Source organism: Bombina bombina, chromosome 1 (assembly GCF_027579735.1).
Source record: "Bombina bombina isolate aBomBom1 chromosome 1, aBomBom1.pri, whole genome shotgun sequence".
Classification (NCBI taxonomy): Eukaryota; Metazoa; Chordata; class Amphibia; order Anura; family Bombinatoridae; genus Bombina; species Bombina bombina.
The window spans coordinates 1,331,134,604-1,331,152,312 of NC_069499.1; the positions used below are offsets into that span (position 1 = coordinate 1,331,134,604).

Consider the following 17,709-nt stretch of genomic DNA (forward strand, 5'->3'; position numbering starts at 1 on the left):
TTTTACATGTCCAGTCCTCTGCATGGAGTAGGAGAAAGTTAAGAGGAAATGGGTAGAGAAAAGGTAATAATAAGCGCAGGGTGGGATCACCAAACTCCTGAAATACCTAGGGGTTCCTATCATAGGCGTGGGAAAGTTATATACATGTAATCAAACAGGAGCGCTATAGCTAAAGGTGATTAGGGAATGTCTAGATAAAAGTTATAAAGTGCAAATCTATAAACGTGTCTGAACACAAGTGTTACAAATATTGTAATAAAAAATACCTATATATCTTAGATATAATGTGAAACTAGAATAGAAAAGTGAATACAATTTGAAAAAAAATATTTTTCTATATGTTAATATAAACTCTGATTGTGTAATGTGTAAGTGTGAAATGATAATAAATTCAAAAGTGAGTAATTACTAAGGCTCTTCCTAAAATTAAATCAGGACACCAAGTGCAAACAAATAATAATACATATATAGTTAAAAACGGACATCTCCGTATAAAAAATAGGTTGCCACCACAAAAAATAAAAACATATAAGCAGTCAGTGAGAAACTTCTTTCCAAGTTAGAAACGCCTGAAATCGAGATACACAGTTTTTATTCAAAGAAGACTTCTTGGCTTGCCCCCAAACAGTTCAGCAGTCGGTTCCGTAAGATGAAAGTTACCGCCGTGGTGGAGTGACGTCACTTTTGTAAGCGCTATCCTCAATGCGCAGTCTGATTGGTCCTCGGACGAACGGCTTGAGATTTTTTGCTGCCGTATTCCTTCAGATAAAGTATCCACTCTTAAGTGCTAGAGAGCACGCAGGATACTTTTTGGATATGTGTGTAAAGCAGCAGGTAGTAGATTTGATGAGAAAACCTTGGTCTCACCTTATATCAAAATAACACTGGTTTAATGCACAAAAAAGTCCAAATGTGCAATCAGTACGTCTTTGCCTGTTGGAAAAGTACTGGTATATTAGAGGAATGTTCCACAGCTTTGTTTTTAACCAGTTACCAACCGTAGCACTCAGGCAAATTGTGGAAAAGATTGTAGACGGAATTGTAGCTTCAACTACAAATAGTATAGCTTAGTTCATAGGCAACTAACGTCAACGCGTTTCTCCCTATACAGGGCTTTTTCAAGATTTGCATAACCAACACAGTTATAATAATACACTTTTTACCCCTGTGATTACCTTGTATCTATGGCTCTGCAAACTGCCCCCTTATTTCAGTTCTTTTGACAGACTTGCATTTTTAGCCAATCAGTACTGACTCCTAGGAGCTTCAGAATAGAGGCTGCCTTCAAGGTCTAAGAAATTAGCATATGAACCTCCTAGGTTTAGCTTTCAACTAAGAATACCAAGATAACAAAGCAAAATTGGTAATAAAATTAAAATGGAAAGTTGTTTAAAATTGCATGCCCTATTTAAATCATGAAAGTTTATTTTGGACTAGACTGTCCCTTTAATGCACAAATAATACCTCAATTCAAAGTATGCACTGAAAATATCAGTTTGTATTAATAGTAATAATCTCATTCTTGCCATCATTAGGATTATTATTTACAGTGATAGTTATTACATAGAACTGTCTTTCAGAAAATGTAAAGGACCACGAAAAAAAAAAAAGAAGCAAAAACTACTTAGCTAAGCTGGTTTCACAGAACACACGTGCACTAGCAGACACATGCACTAACAAAAGGGAGTCAGTTTACTGCCCATGCTCAGTAGATAACTTTTACTGCAAAAATTATGTGGCAGGAAGCAACAGTAGAACTTGAGTTCTATAATTGTAGTTCCAATATCTTCCTTCAGACAGTGCCTACACTTAATTATGGTGTAGTTGCTCACTACTAATGCACACCTTGCCTTGGGCCAGTTAGATAATATGCAGCAATTACTGTTTAAGCTGTGGCTTTTGCTAAAAGCTTAGTGTAAATAAATAAAACACATAAGGTGTGGTAGCAATATGCAACCAGTACAGATGGAATATCCGGCAACTCATTAAAGGGACAGTCTACTCCAGAATTGTTATTGTTTAAACAGATAGATAATCTCTTTATTACCCATTCTCCAGTTTTGCATAACCCAACACGGTTATATTAATATACTTTCTACCTCTTTGATTACCTCTGCAGATGCTTATTTCAGTTATTTTGACAGGCTTGCATTTTTTTAGCCCTCTCATAAGTAACTCTACAGGTGTGAGCACAATGTTATCTATATGGCACACATGAACTAACGCCCTCTAGCTGTGAAAAAATGTTAAATGTATTCAGATAAGAGGCAGCCTTCAAGTGCTTAGAAATTAGCATATGAGCCTACTTAGTTTTAGCTTTCAACTAAGAATACCAAGAGAACAAAGCAAATTTGATGATAAAAGTAAATTGGAAAGTTGTTTAAAATTACATTCCCTATCTGAATCATTAAAGTTTAATTTTGACTTGATTCTCCCTTATTACACACAAACCAAAGTAACTGATTTTACAAGTGAATATTTACATTTAAAACACACCCAAAATGGAACAACTTTTGTAAATTTAAAAATAAAAAAAGGTTTCTTAGTTCAATGTTATTTATATATTTGTAAAGGTTATTTGAGGTTTAGAAATAAGACGAGAATAGTACTATATGATTTCATAATCAAGAAATAATTTGCTCAGACTTTTGGAATTTATCACATTTGTTTTTTGCAAGTTGCACCTAGTCACATGATACTCAGGTCCTGCGAGCGGTCATGCTCCAAGAACTGACACTTGGTAGTGATAAGACACAAGGACTAAGATCTTGTGATAAAGGCAATCTACGTCATTATAGTATTCAGAAACAATGCATCTGACAGTGAATAAAGTCCAGACAACAAGCACTAGTACCTGCCAGGTAATGTTAGCAAAAGACAATATTGCACAATAGCCCCTAGGTATGAGTCTAAGGGCTGTGTAGTCAGATACATTATAGAGCATAATCTTCTATAATAGTGGTGAAGTGATTGCGTTATCCCAGAACAATATATAATAAACATGCTTCATTTTGTAGAGAGACCGCCCCCCTTGCCCCAGAATTTTATATCCCAGCATAAGCACACATATGGATCACTTTTTTTCCAATGAGCTATCTTTTTTAAACTTGAATTGCAACCCAGCCACATATATATATATATATATATATATATATATATATCACCTTTGAGCCCTTCCCAGTCCAACACCTTATCATCTACCATATCTCTTTAAATCACTATTAGAACACTTTAATTAATAAAACACACACACACACACACACATATATATATATATATATATATATATATATATATATATATATATATATATATATTTTTAACATTTAAAATATAGTTTGACTGTGAAGAACACTGTATCTTCTTTTTTAGAGCACCTTTGGGTTATCACTACAGCAAAAACCAGCTCCTGAGTTTTGTAGCGCACTCAAAGAAGTTTATTAGGTGAGGGATTTAGCAGAGCTGCACTTTTTGACCTCTAGATGTTTGCGTGCCTGAGGCTTTTGCTCAAGAGCTATCATTTCAGTTTCCACTTGTAATATAGAAGTATAGAATGCGCTCTAGCGGTGTTAGCGCACCGCAAGTTTAACTTTTTTACTCTCCACCTGTAATTTAGGCCTAAATGTATATATTAAAAATATAAAGCAACACATCTCTCACATAAAGACAGCAGCTTTGCACTGAGCTACCTAAACCTGATTCCCTTCTAATTCTCCCCTTCTCACACCCTACACTCTGTACACCAGTCCCTGCCAAGCCATTCTATGCTCCCTGCTACCAGTTACACCCGCCACATGCAGCAGGATGCACTTCTGAAGCTGTGGTAAGATGCAGATTATTTGCTTAGCTTGTCAATTTACTCTAAATCCTTTATCCTTTATCAACACTCTTCCATTCCGTTAGGGAGTACTCTTGCTGTCATCTTTGTGGGATGCCCACTCCAAATGAGAGTAACAGCAGTGCTGAACTTTCTCCATTTATAGAGTTTGTTTTATAATGGACTAATGAATGTGACGTTTAGAGACACCTTCTGTAAACTTTTCCAGCTTTATGCAAGAAAATAATTTACTTTTTTACTTTTATTATTCTTAAACAATACATTAAACAAACATACACAGTATAAATCACAAATATAATTATTTAAATATAAATACGGTACAGATGTAAAGCTTTACCCATATGCTTGTTCAGGAGAGCTGTATATAAACAAGGGAAATATTTGATCCTATCGTAAGAACTGAATAACGTTATCTGGACCCCTGTCAAACTGTATTTCTATATACCAAGTATAGGCCTGCATATTTAATGTTGTTTGCCGTATCTGGATATAACATTGCCTTTAATAGGGCTGTGAACAGCTGAATTTGCCTTCTAGGACTGCTTACTGTATGGACTTTGGTCTTTGGCTAACTTTTATTTATATTGGCTATATATTAGCTTAAAGGGACAGTCTACCATAGAATTGTTATTGTTTTAAAAGATAGATAATCCCTTTATTACCCATTCCCCAGTTTTGCATAACCAACACAGTTATATTAATATACTTTTTACCTCTGTGATTACCTTGTATCTAAGAACGTTTTTCCAGCCCCCTGATCACATGACTGTGTTTTGTGCTAAATCTTAAGTAACCCCCTGTGCCTGAACACAGTGTTATCTATATGGCCTACGTGTACTTTCTGTCTTTGTGTTGAAAAGAGATTTAAAAAGCATGTGATAAGAGGCAGCCCACAAAGGCTTAGAAATTAGCATATGAGCCCTACCTATGTTTAGTTTAAACTAAGAATACCAAGAGAAAAAAGCAAATTTGATGATAAAAGTAAATTGGAAAGTTGATTAAAATTAAAAGTCCTATCTGAATAATGAAAGTTTAATTTATACTAGACTGTCCCTTTAAGATGGTAATTATACTGTGAGTAATCACTGTTATGTCATGGACTATTTTTTTCATTGGCTTGTTCACAAACATATTTTGTTGTTAAAAAAATAGCTGAGTGCTGGAATGGAGTATTTTACTGTTTTTTTTTTTCTTGTAGTATTCATATTTCTCTTGTTAAGTGTAGTCAGTCCACGGGTCATCCATTACTTATGGAATATATCTCTTCCCCAACAGGAAGTTGCAAGAGGATCACCCAAGCAGAGCTGCTATATAGCTCCTCCCCTCACATGTCATATTCAGTCATTCTCTTGCAACCTAACTAAAGATAGGTCGTTGTGAGAGGTCTGTGATGTTTTTAAACTTAGTTTATTTCTTCAATCAAAAGTTTGTTATTTTAAATGGCACCGGAGTGTGCTGTTTGTTCTCAGGCAGCATTAGAAGAAGAATCTGCCTGCGTTTTCTATGATCTTAGCAGACGTAACTAAGATCCACTGGCTGTTCTCACACATTCTGAGGGGTGAGGTAACTTCAGAAAGAGGGGAATAGCATGCAGGGCCCCCCTGCAAATGAGGTATGTGCAGTAAATTATTTTTCTAAGGAATGGAATTGACTGAGAAAATACTGCTAATACCAATGTAATGTAAGTTCAGCCTTAAATGCAGTGGTAGCGACTGGTATTAGGCTGATGAGTGTGTGTACACTGAAGTATTTTTCTAGGGAATGGAATTTCACTCAGAAAATACTGTTAATACTGAAGTAATGTATGAGCCTTCACTGCAGTAAATGCGACTGGTAGCAGGCTTATTAATAACACTTCATAGCTTTTAAAATATATGTTCAAAACGTTTACTAGCATGTTAATCGTTTTTTGTGAGGTACTTGGTGATAAAACTTATTGGGGCATGATTTTTACCACATGGCTATCTTTGTTTTCTGCATAGAAACAGTTTACTAAGCTTCCCCACTGTTGTAATATGAGTGGGAGGGGCCTATTTAGCGCTTTTTTGCGCAGTAAAATTTCAGTCACAATCTTCCTATTTCATCCTCCATGATCCAGGACGTCTCTAGAGAGCTCAAAGGTCTTCAAAATTCGTTTTGAGGGAGGTAATCAGTCACAGCAGACCTGTGACAGTGTGTTTGACTGTGATAAAAACGTTAATTATATAATTGTTATCCGTTTTTGGGTATTAAGGGGTTAATCATCCATTTGCAAGTGGGTGCAATGCTCTGCTAACTTAATACATTTACTGTGAAAATTTGGTTGCTATAACTAATTTGGTTCATTGTTATTTCAACTGACAGCTTTTTGTGCTTCTTAAAGGCGCAGTAGCGTTTTTTATATTGCTTGTAAATTTATTTGAAAGTTTTTTCCAAGCTTGCTAGTCTCATTGCTAGTCTGTTTAAACATGTCTGACTCAGATGAATCTCTTTGTTCACTATGTTTAAAGGCCAATGTGGAGCCCAATAGAAATTTGTGTACTAATTGCATTGATGTCACTTTAAATAAAAGTCAATCTTTACATGTAAAGAAATTATCACCAGACAACGAGGGGGAAGTTATGCCGACTAACTCTCCTCACGTGTCAGTACCTTCGCCTCCCGCTCAGGAGGTGCGTGATATTGTGGCGCCAACAGGGAGGCCCATACAAATCACTTTGCAAGACATGGCTACTGTTATGACAGAAGTATTATCTAAATTGCCAGAATTAAGAGGCAAGCGCGATTGCTCTGGGTTAAGGACAGAACGCGCTGATGATGGGAGAGCCATGTCCGATACTGCGTCACAATTTGCAGAACATGAGGACGGAGAGCTTCATTCTGTGGGTGACGGATCTGATCCGGGAAGACTGGATTCAGAGATTTCTAATTTAAAATTTAAGCTTGAGAACCTCCGCGTATTGCTAGGGGAGGTATTAGCTGCTCTGAATGATTGTAACACGGTTGCAATTCCAGAGAAATTATGTAGGCTGGATAAATACTATGCGGTACCGGTGTGTACTGACGTTTTTCCTATACCTAAGAGGCTTACAGAAATTATTAGCAAGGAGTGGGATAGACCCGGTGTGCCTTTCCCCCCCCCCCCCCTCCTATATTTAGGAAAATGTTTCCAATAGACGCCACCACACGGGACTTATGGCAGACGGTCCCTAAGGTGGAGGGAGCAGTTTCTACTTTGGCTAAGCGTACCACTATCCCGGTGGAGGATAGTCGTGCCTTTTCAGATCCAATGGATAAAAAATTAGAAGGTTACCTTAAGAAAATGTTTGTTCAACAAGGTTTTATCTTACAGCCCCTTGCATGCATTGTGCCTGTCACTGCTGCGGCGGCATTCTGGTTTGAGTCTCTGGAAGAGGCCATTCGCACAGCTCCATTGGATGAAATTATGAACAAGCTTAAAGCACTTAAGCTAGCTAACTCATTTGTTTCTGATGCCGTCGTACATTTAACCAAACTTACGGCTAAGAACTCCGGATTCCCCATCCAAGCGCGCAGAGCGCTGTGGCTTAAATCCTGGTCAGCTGATGTGACTTCTAAATCTAAATTGCTTAATATTCCTTTCAAAGGGCAGACCTTATTCGGGCCCGGCTTGAAAGAAATTATCGCTGACATTACGGGAGGTAAGGGCCATGCTCTGCCTCAGGACAGGGCCAAATCAAAGGCCAAACAGTCAAATTTTCGTGCCTTTCGTAACCTCAAGGCAGGAGCAGCATCAACTTCCTCCGCTCCAAAACAGGAAGGAGCTGTTACTCGTTACAGACAGGGCTGGAAAGCTAACCAGTCCTGGAACAAGGGCAAGCAGGCCAGAAAACCTGCTGCTGCCCCTAAGACAGCATGAAGAGAGGGCCCCCTATCCAGAAACGGATCTAGTGGGGGGCAGACTTTCTCTCTTTGCCCAGGCTTGGGCAAGAGATGTCCAGGATCCCTGGGCGTTGGAGATCATATCTCAGGGATATCTTCTGGACTTCAAAGCTTCTCCTCCACAAGGGAGATTTCATCTTTCAAGGTTATCAGCAAACCAAATAAAGAAAGAGGCATTTCTACGCTGTGTACAAGACCTCTTACTAATGGGGGTGATCCACCCAGTTCCGCGGACGGAACACGGGCAAGGATTCTATTCAAATCTATTTGTGGTTCCCAAGAAAGAGGGAACCTTCAGACCAATCTTGGACTTAAAGATCCTAAACAAATTCCTAAGAGTTCCATCATTCAAAATGGAAACTATTCGAACCATCCTACCCATGATCCAAGAGGGTCAATACATGACCACAGTGGACTTAAAGGATGCCTACCTTCACATACCGATTCACAAGGATCATTACCGGTACTTAAGATTTGCCTTCCTAGACAGGCATTACCAGTTTGTAGCTCTTCCCTTCGGGTTAGCTACGGCCCCAAGAATCTTTACAAAGGTTCTGGGCTCACTTCTGGCGGTACTCAGACCGCGAGGCATAGCGGTGGCTCCGTACCTAGACGACATTCTGATAAAAGCGTCAAGTTTTCAAACTGCCAAGTCTCATACAGAGATAGTTCTGGCATTTCTGAGGTCGCATGGGTGGAAGGTGAACGTGGAAAAGAGTTCTCTATTGCCACTTACAAGGGTTCCCTTCCTAGGGACTCTTATAGATTCTGTAGAGATGAGAATTTACCTGATGGAGGCCAGGTTATCAAAGCTTCTAAATGCTTGCCGTGCCCTTCATTCCATTCCACACCCGTCAGTAGCTCAGTGCATGGAGGTAATCGGCTTAATGGTAGCGGCAATGGACATAGTACCATTTGCGCGCCTGCATCTCAGACCGCTGCAATTGTGCATGCTAAGTCAGTGGAATGGGGATTACTCAGATTTGTCCCCTCTGCTAAATCTGGATCAAGAGACCAGAGATTCTCTTCTATGGTGGCTTTCTCGGCCCCATCTGTCCAAAGGGATGACCTTTCGCAGGCCAGATTGGACGATTGTAACAACAGACGCCAGCCTTCTAGGTTGGGGCGCAGTCTGGAATTCACTGAAGGCTCAGGGATCATGGACTCAGGAGGAGAAACTCCTCCCAATAAATATTCTGGAGCTTGGCCTCAGTTAGCAATTCTGAGGTTCATCAGATTTCAGTCGGACAACATCAAGACTGTGGCTTACATCAACCATCAAGGGGGAACCAGGAGTTCCCTAGCGATGTTGGAAGTCTCAAAGATAATTCGCTGGGCAGAGTCTCACTCTTGCCACCTGTCAGCGATCCACATCCCAGGCGTGGAGAACTGGGAGGCGGATTTTCTAAGTCGCCAGGCTTTTCATCCGGGGGAGTGGGAACTTCATCCGGAGGTCTTCGCTCAACTGATTCATCGTTGGGGCAAACCAGATCTGGATCTCATGGCGTCTCGCCAGAACGCCAAGCTTCCTTGTTACGGATCCAGGTCCAGGGACCCGGGAGCGGTGCTGATAGATGCTCTGACAGCACGTTGGGTCTTCAACATGGCTTATGTGTTTCCACCATTTCCGATGCTTCCTCGATTGATTGCCAAGATCAAACAGGAGAGAGCATCAGTGATTCTGATAGCGCCTGCGTGGCCACGCAGGACCTGGTATGCAGACCTAGTGGACATGTCGTCCTGTCCACCATGGTCTCTGCCTCTGAGGCAGGACCTTCTAATTCAGGGTCCTTTCAACCATCCAAATCTAATTTCTCTGAGGCTGACTGCATGGAGATTGAACGCTTGATTTTATCAAAGCGTGGCTTCTCGGAGTCGGTTATTGATACCTTAATACAGGCTAGGAAACCTGTTACCAGAAGAATTTACCATAAGATATGGCGTAAATATTTACATTGGTGCGAATCCAAGAGTTACTCATGGAGTAAGGTTAGGATTCCTAGGATATTGTCTTTTCTACAAGAGGGTTTAGAAAAGGGTTTATCTGCTAGTTCGTTAAAGGGACAGATTTCTGCTCTGTCTATTCTTCTACACAAACGTCTGGCAGAAGTTCCAGACGTTCAGGCTTTTTGTCAGGCTTTGGCTAGGATTAAGCCTGTGTTTAAGACTGTTGCTCCGCCGTGGAGCTTAAACTTAGTTCTTAACGTTTTGCAAGGTGTTCCATTTGAACCCCTTCATTCCATTGATATCAAGCTGTTATCTTGGAAAGTTCTGTTTTTGATGGCTATTTCCTCAGCTCGAAGAGTCTCTGAGTTATCTGCCTTACATTGTGATTCTCCTTATCTGATTTTTCATTCAGACAAGGTAGTTCTGCATACTAAACCTGGGTTCTTACCTAAGGTAGTTTCTAACAGGAATATCAATCAAGAAATTGTTGTTCCATCATTGTGTCCTAACCCTTCTTCAAAGAAGGAACGACTTTTGCATAATCTGGACGTAGTCCGTGCCCTGAAGTTCTATTTGCAGGCAACTAAAGATTTTCGTCAAACTTCTTCCCTGTTTGTCGTTTACTCTGGACAGAGGAGAGGTCAAAAAGCTTCGGCTACCTCTCTCTCTTTTTGGCTTCGTAGCATAATACGTTTAGCCTATGAGACTGCTGGACAGCAGCCTCCTAAAAGGATTACAGCTCATTCTACTAGAGCTGTGGCTTCCACCTGGGCCTTTAAAAATGAGGCCTCTGTTGAACAGATTTGCAAGGCTGCAACTTGGTCTTCACTTCACACTTTTTCAAAATTTTACAAATTTGACACTTTTGCTTCTTCGGAGGCTGTTTTTGGGAGAAAGGTTCTACAGGCAGTGGTTCCTTCCGTTTAAAGTTCCTGCCTCGTCCCTCCCATCATCCGTGTACTTTTAGCTTTGGTATTGGTATCCCATAAGTAATGGATGACCCGTGGACTGACTACACTACACTACACTTAACAAGAGAAAACATAATTTATGCTTACCTGATAAATGTATTTCTCTTGTAGTGTAGTCAGTCCACGGCCCGCCCTGTCTTTTACGGCAGTTCTAAATTAAACTCCAGTCACCACTGCACCCTATGGTTTCTCCTTTCTCGTCTTGTTTCGGTCGAATGACTGAATATGACATGTGAGGGGAGGAGCTATATAGCAGCTCTGCTTGGGTGATCCTCTTGCAACTTCCTGTTTGGGAAGAGATATATTCCATAAGTAATGGATGACCCGTGGACTGACTACACTACAAGATAAATAAATTTATCAGGTAAGCATAAATTATGTTTTTTCATCTCCCCGTATAAGGATATATTTTGAAACGCTATCCCTTTAAGGCTAAGGCTATATAAAACCTCTATGTGAAAGTGAATGTAAAGTTGAAAGAATGAGTGCCCAGTTTCTAAAAATACTATTAAAAACAGAGGCACTTTTATTCATTAAACTTTACATTGCAGCGTTTTTTTTTTTTTTTAAATACTTACCTTTTTCTTTAGCAAACCCAGTGCGTCCAACTTGTGAGGCCACGCCATGATTGGAGGAAGCCGGTTTCGTCATTGCTGTGCTAAGTACAGCATGATAAGCTGACAGGGGATCGCCGGTCCGGGTTTGCTAAAGTAAAGTTAAGTATTTAAAAAAAACCAAAAACGCTGCAATGTAAAGTTTAATAAATGAAAGTGTCCCTGTTTTTAATAGTATTTTTAAAAATCGGGCACTCTTTCATTCAACTTTTCATTCACTTTAAAGCCCTTTCGCTTTTGCCTGCCATTTTTTTCTTCTAACCTTAGACTTTATATTTTTGAGCAATTATAACTTTTTTTATGCAATTTCTTTTAGTAATTATTATTAGATAGTGTTATTATGAGTGTAACTGTACATTGTAATGTAATTTTGATGTGTTTTGTGCAACTTTTTATTCAAGCATAACAGTTAACCAGAGCTCTGAGCAGGCGCTATCCTGGTGTCTCTTAAATTCAATTGCTTTCAAGTGAACGCATTTACTTTCAACTTGTAATATTTATGACGCACACAAACAGCCGGGATAAATTTGATATCGCTCGCGTGCAGCAGTGTACCACTTGTAATCTAGCCCTAAGATGGAAGAATTCAACATAAATGCCAACATTTATTTTAGAGGTTTGAAAAATAAATAATATCAAATTTAGCAGCAATCCAGGCAAGTATGTTTAGCAGTGTTTTAGCAGCTATGGAAGGAATAATAGTGTACTTACTTTTTTTTCAGACCCCTCATGAGAAGCTTGTGACATTCAGATCTTTTTGTAGCTGGATTGATTCTAGTAAAAGATCTCGATACTAACATCTGGATTTGCACATATTTTAGGGAATTTTCACTAGAATCAATCCGGCTAAGAAAAGATCTGAATGTAACGAGTGGCAGCCTTCTTCCGCATTTAGAGTGCACATTTTTTTTTATAATCGCACATAATACACAATATACAGACACTTGCACTCTTTGTCAAGTAGACAACAGTAACCCCTAATGTCTCTCAAAATCTCATACAATTCAAACATTTATTTGGTTAGAAAAAACAACTGAAGATCTCATGAAAAATAATTGCTCCTCCAAAAGAGTTAAAATATAAACACTACAGTATAAGCATTCTTTCTTATGTTTAGAACAATTATAGTATTTTCTTTAGGTTACACACTGATCTGTGAATGCTCTCTATTTAGGAGCACGGCTGTAAAAGGCTTTCACTTATACAATAAAGTTTAAATAAGTAGAATATGACTTTTCACTGCCTGCAAAAATCTGTGTTGCGCATGTGAAATTTATAGAATTAGGGCCAGAGTGTTGCTGTTTAGCACTCTAGCTCAAGCTTTAATTGTGCTAGAAACATAATTTATGTAAGAACTTACCTGATAAATTATTTTCTTTCATATTAGCAAGAGTCCATGAGCTAGTGACGTATGGGATATACATTCCTACCAGGAGGGGCAAAGTTTCCCAAACCTCAAAATGCCTATAAATACACCCCTCACCAAACCCACAAATCAGTTTAACGCATAGCCAAGAAGTGGGGTGATAAGAAAAAAAGTGCGAAAGCATTAAAAAATAAGGAATTGGAATAATTGTGCTTTATACAAAAAAATCATAACCACCACAAAAAAGGGTGGGCCTCATGGACTCTTGCTAATATGAAAGAAATGAATTTATCAGGTAAGTTCTTACATAAATTATGTTTTCTTTCATGTAATTAGCAAGAGTCCATGAGCTAGTGACGTATGGGATAATGACTACCCAAGATGTGGATCTTCCACACAAGAGTCACTAGAGAGGGAGGGATAAAATAAAGACAGCCAATTCCGCTGAAAATAATCCACACCCAAAATAAAGTTTAAATCTTATAATGAAAAAAAACTGAAATTATAAGCAGAAGAATCAAACTGAAACAGCTGCCTGAAGTACTTTTCTACCAAAAACTGCTTCAGAAGAAGAAAACACATCAAAATGGTAGAATTTAGTAAAAGTATGCAAAGAAGACCAAGTTGCTGCTTTACAAATCTGATCAACCGAAGCTTCATTCCTAAACGCCCAGGAAGTAGAAACTGACCTAGTAGAATGAGCTGTAATCCTTTGAGGCGGAGTTTTACCCGACTCGACATAAGCATGATGAATTAAAGATTTCAACCAAGATGCCAAAGAAATGGCAGAGGCCTTCTGACCTTTCCTAGAACCGGAAAAGATAACAAATAGACTAGAAGTCTTTCGGAAATTCTTAGTAGCTTCAACATAATATTTCAAAGCTCTAACTACATCCAAAGAATGCAATGATTTCTCCTTAGAATTCTTAGGATTAGGACACAATGAAGGAACCACAATTTCTCTACTAATGTTGTTAGAATTCACAACCTTAGGTAAAAATTGAAAAGAAGTTCGCAACACCGCCTTATCCTGATGAAAAATCAGAAAAGGAGACTCACAAGAAAGAGCAGATAATTCAGAAACTCTTCTAGCAGAAGAGATGGCCAAAAGAAACAAAACTTTCCAAGAAAGTAATTTAATGTCCAATGAATGCATAGGTTCAAACGGAGGAGCTTGAAGAGCCCCCAGAACCAAATTCAAACTCCAAGGAGGAGAAATTGACTTAATGACAGGCTTTATACGAACCAAAGCTTGCACAAAACAATGAATATCAGGAAGATTAGCAATCTTTCTGTGAAAAAGAACAGAAAGAGCAGAGATTTGTCCTTTCAAGGAACTTGCAGACAAACCTTTATCCAAACCATCCTGAAGAAACTGTAGAATTCTCGGAATTCTAAAAGAATGCCAGGAAAAATGATGAGAAAGACACCAAGAAATGTAAGTCTTCCAAACTCGATAATATATCTTTCTAGATACAGATTTACGAGCCTGTAACATAGTACTAATCACAGAGTCAGAGAAACCTCTTTGACTAAGAATCAAGCGTTCAATCTCCATACCTTTTAAATTTAAGGATTTGAGATCCTGATGGAAAAAAGGACCTTGAGACAGAAGGTCTGGTCTTAACGGAAGAGTCCATGGTTGGCAAGAGGCCATCCGGACAAGATCCACATACCAAAACCTGTGAGGCCATGCTGGAGCCACCAGCAGAACAAACAAGCATTCCTTCAGAATCTTGGAGATTACTCTTGGAAGAAGAACTAGAGGCGGAAAGATATAGGCAGGATGATACTTCCAAGGAAGTGACAATGCAACCACTGCTTCCGCCTGAGGGTCCCTGGATCTGGACAGATACCTGGGAAGTTTCTTGTTTAGATGAGAAGCCATCAGATCTATTTCTGGAAGTCCCCACATTTGAACAATCTGAAGAAATACCTCTGGGTGAAGAGACCATTCGCCCGGATGTAACGTTTGGCGACTGAGATAATCCGCTTCCCAATTGTCTATACCTGGGATATGAACCGCAGAAATTAGACAGGAGCTGGATTCCGCCCATACCAGTATTCGAGATACTTATTTCATAGCCAGAGGACTGTGAGTCCCTCCTTGATGATTGATGTATGCCACAGTTGTGACATTGTCTGTCTGAAAACAAATGAACAATTCTCTCTTTAGAAGAGGCCATGACTGAAGAGCTCTGAAAATTGCACGGAGTTCCAAAATATTGATCATTAATCTCACCTCCTGAGATTCCCAAACCCCTTGTGCTGTCAGAGACCCCCAAACAGCTCCACAACCTGTCAGACTTGCATCTGTTGAAATTACAGTCCAGGTCGGAAGAACAAAAGAAGCCCCCTGAACTAAACGATGGTGATCTGTCCACCACGTCAGAGAGTGTCGTACAATCGGTTTTAAAGATATTAATTGAGATATCTTTGTGTAATCCCTGCACCACTGGTTCAGCATACAAAGCTGAAGAGGTCGCATGTGAAAACGAGCAAAGGGGATCGCGTCCGATGCAGCAGTCATAAGACCTAGAATTTCCATGCATAAGGCTACCGAAGGGAATGATTGTGACTGAAGGTTTCGACAAGCTGAGATCAATTTCAGACGTCTCTTGTCTGTCAGAGACAGAGTCATGGACACTGAATCTATATGGAAACCTAAAAAGGTTACCTTTGTCTGAGGAATCAATGAACTTTTTGGTAAATTGATCCTCCAACCATGATCTTGAAGAAACAACACAAGTCGATTCGTATGAGATTCTGCTAAATGTGAAGACTGAGCAAGTACCAAGATATCGTCCAAATAAGGAAATACCACAATACCCTGTTCTCTGATTACAGACAGAAGGGCACCAAGAACCTTTGTAAAAATTCTTGGAGCTGTTGCTAGGCCAAACGGCAGAGCCACAAACTGGTAATGCTTGTCTAGGAAAGAGAATCTCAGAAACTGATAGTGATCTGGATGAATCTGAATATGCAGATATGCATCCTGTAAATCTATTGTGGACATATAATGCCCTTGCTGAACAAAAGTCAGGATAGTCCTTACAGTTAGCATTTTGAATGTTGGTATCCTTACATAACGATTCAATATTTTTAGATCCAGAACTGGTCTGAAGGAATTCTCCTTCTTTGGTACAATGAAGAGATTTGAATAAAACCCCAGCCCCTGTTCCAGAACTGGAACTAGCATAAATACTCCAGCCAACTCTAGATCTGAAACACATTTCAGAAATGCTCGAGCCTTCGCTGGGTTTACTGGGACACAGGAAAGAAAAAATCTCTTTGCAGGAGGCCTTATCTTGAAGCCAATTCTGTACCCTTCTGAAACAATGTTCTGAATCCAAAGATTGTGAATGGAATTGATCCAAATTTCTTTGAAAAAACGTAATCTGCCCCCTACCAGCTGAGCTGGAATGAGGGCCGCACCTTCATGTGGACTTAGGAGCTGGCTTTGGTTTTCTAAAAGGCTTGGATTTATTCCAGACTGGAGATGGTTTCCAAACTGATACCGCTCCTGTGGATGAAGGATCAGGCTTTTGTTCCTTATTGTGACGAAAGGAACGAAAACGATTATTAGATCTAAATTTACCTTTAGATTTTTTATCCTGTGGTAAAAAAGTTCCTTTCCCTCCAGTAACCGTTGAGATAATAGAATCCAACTGAGAACCAAATAATTTATTACCCTGGAAAGAAAGGGAAAGCAAAGTAGACTTAGAAGACATATCAGCATTCCAAGTTTTAAGCCATAAAGCTCTTCTAGCTAAAATAGCTAGAGACATATACCTGACATCAACTCTAATGATATCAAAGATGGCATCACAAATAAAATTATTAGCATGTTGAAGAAGATTAATAATGCTATGAGAATTATGATCTGTTACTTGTTGCGCTAAAGCTTCTAACCAAAAAGTTGAAGCTGCAGCAACATCCGCTAAAGATATAGCAGGTCTAAGAAGATTACCTGAACACAAGTAAGCTTTTCTTAGAAAGGATTCAATTTTCCTATCTAAAGGATCCTTAAAGGAAGTACTATCTGCCGTAGGAATAGTAGTACGCTTAGCAAGAGTAGAGACAGCCCCATCTACCTTAGGGATTTTGTCCCAAAACTCTAATCTGTCAGATGGCACAGGATATAATTGCTTAAAACGTTTAGAAGGAGTAAATGAATTACCCAAATTATTCCATTCCATGGAAATTACTTCAGAAATAGCATCAGGGACAGGAAAAACTTCTGGAATAACTACAGGAGATTTAAAAACCTTATTTAAACGTTTAGATTTAGTATCAAGAGGACCAGAATCCTCTATTTCTAATGCAATTAAGACTTCTTTAAGTAAAGAAAGAATAAATTCCATTTTAAATAAATATGAAGATTTATCAGCATCAACCTCCGAGACAGAATCCTCTGAACCAGAAGAACCATTATCAGAATCAGAATGATGATGTTCATTTAAAAATTCATCTGAAAAATGAGAAGTTTTAAGACTTTTTACGTTTACTAGAAGGAGGAATAACAGACATAGCCTTCTTAATGGATTTAGAAACAAAATCTCTTATGTTATCAGGAACACTCTGAGTATTAGATGTTGACGGAACAGCAACAGGTAATGAAACATTACTAAAGGAAATATTATCTGCATTAACAAGTTTGTCATGACATTCAGTACAAAAAACAGCTGGAGGAACAGATACCACAAGTTTACAGCAGATACACTTAACTTTGGTAGATCCAGCACCAGGCAGCGATTTTCCAGAAGTATCTTCTGACTCAGTGTCAATCTGGGACATCTTGCAATATGTAATAGAAAAAACAACATATAAAGCAAAATTGATCAAATTCCTTAAATGACAGTTTCAGGAATGGGAAAAAATGCCAGTGAACAAGCTTCTAGCAACCAGAAGCAATAAATAATGAGAGTTAAATAATGTGGAGACAATAGTGACGCCCATATTTTTTTTTTAGCGCCAAAAAAGACGCCCACATTATTTGGCGCCAAAAATTACGCCACATCCGGAACGCTGACAGTTTTGGCGCAAAAAAAACGTCAAAAATGACGCAACTTC

General features: G+C 39.0%; 1 protein-coding gene across 1 annotated transcript in view; it reads left to right on the forward strand.

Moving 5' to 3' along the window:
- Positions 1–17,709, forward strand: part of PLLP (plasmolipin) — a 109,543-nt gene that overhangs the window by 21,667 nt on the left and 70,167 nt on the right. The gene's annotated exons all lie outside the window — the stretch shown is intronic.